The sequence below is a fragment of the Pinus tabuliformis genome, chromosome 3_2, assembly GCF_031772625.1.
Source record: "Pinus tabuliformis cultivar Carrire ecotype Pingquan chromosome 3_2, CPIR1, whole genome shotgun sequence".
In the NCBI taxonomy this organism is placed as follows: domain Eukaryota; kingdom Viridiplantae; phylum Streptophyta; class Pinopsida; order Pinales; family Pinaceae; genus Pinus; species Pinus tabuliformis.
In genome coordinates this window covers 1,290,139,353-1,290,141,355 of record NC_142302.1, presented here as the reverse complement: position 1 = coordinate 1,290,141,355, position 2,003 = coordinate 1,290,139,353, and positions in this window count along the sequence as shown.

The following is a 2,003-nucleotide window of genomic DNA, read 5'->3' as shown; positions in this document are numbered from 1 at the left end:
TAATACAGCAGCAACGTACTCCACCAGAGGCTGGGCCCTTAGTGGCCAGCGGATGCTGTTGGGCTACTTCAGATGAAAAGAATGAACAACAACTCCCAAATCAGGTATTAATCATTACATGGTAAAATCATTACAACAGCAGCAGCTTTGAGACTTACAGCCTGAATCAATCCTTTCTTCCTCCTATCCTATCATGAATTCTTAATTCTAAATCTCTAATTCTAAATCCTCAATTCCATCATTTTTCCATCCCCAAATCATCCCCATCTCTGATCTCTGTTCTGATTTAAATAAAGAGAGATCAGAGAACAGTTACAATAAACATAAGTACAACATGATTTCTATTACAAAATTGGTTTGCTTCTAACCAATTGATCAACAAGGACAAGGCGAATTTGGCTTTGCAGCTGAGATTTGGAGGACGGCCGCAACAACAAATCTGAGAAAATCGTGCTCAAAGAACCCTGTGTTTCTCTCAGTACAAGCCGAATTTGGGCAAACCGTTCTTTGTTAAAGTTAATTGGGTCCGTTTTGGACAAAACCCATGTTCCAGATTTTCCAAATTCTTCTTCATTTGCTCAGAATCTCAACCGCAAAACTATCACTTCTTATTCCAGCGAATTTCTGAGTTGGCACTTTTAATAGTCAAATCTTCAATCTGGAAATTATCTTGGAGGCTAAAAATGGTGAACAATGTTATAACCAATTTATTAAACTTTCATTGCTAAAATCATGCATAATCATCAATTTATTAGAAATAAAGGAGAATAAATAATATTTTACATAAGAGCATAAATCATTGTAAAATAGAATTATATGATAAATTATGATAAATGACGTGATGAAGAATGGTAGAAATGGGTGGAATAAGCGTTCAAAAGTGACAATAATAATGGTATATTAACGACCCAACATACCCCCACACTCAATATGTTGCATGTCCTCATGCAACCCAAAGACAAAACCCATGTGTTAACCAAGCAATAAAAAAATTTGTTCATCCCAGCTCATGAAATGGATAGAACAAATGAATTCTTCCTTAATTAATGAATATTCACTTTTAGCACTCTTGATGAAGGCATAACAATTTTTACATTGACGTTCAAGTTATGTGCATATGAAGTTGCAGCAAAATATGATATAAGTGACATCAACCTTCATTAACCATTTTCCCAAAAACTACAAACCAGATTTTGTTGAAATGTTGCAAGTAGATTTGTAATATATGAATGCCTCTATGATCCAAAAATCAGATCGTTTTGATGCACGAATCATGAGATATAAACAAAATGGTTGTAGGTGAGAGTGCATTATTTCCGAAATTTTATGAACTAATTTATCTTGAAATTGTCTGGAATTGTATTAATGATACGTCTATGTTTTCCAAAAATCACAAGAATTGTGTTCATATTATGGAAATCAATTTCTGCACTGTGTAAAAATGAAATTGTATGCCTTAAATGAGGAAGAAAGTAGAAAACATCCATCATGCGTAGCAATTCCTCCCCCTCTCTGAAGAATTAGCATGCCCTCATGCGATGCTAGAAAACAAATAGAGGTGGTTGCTTCCAGCTGTTGAATTCGAGGCTTGGTGTAAAACAACATGGAATAAGGGAGGTGTGGAGAATGAATAAGAATAGCAATGGAAGATAAAGAATATGATGACATGGTCATAAGAAAGAAATGAATGAAAGCAACACTCCCCCAAACTGAAAGATGATATGTTGCTGAAAAATGGGAAGTGGTACAAATGTGGACTGAAGGATGATAAATAATGCTCAAAATGGATTTTTATGAAATTCTCCTAAATTCGTAATAAATCAAAAAATTATTCGATTTTACCTCAAGTTTTACCTCCAAAAATGTGGAATGACATATATGGACTGGCATTTTTTGAAGCTGACGTAGGTAGAGTTGGTGCTGAAAGTGATGCAAAAGGTGGAATCCACGTAAGCACATCATGTCTGAAGAATTGTTCACGTTTGCGAGCCTCTTTTGTTAAG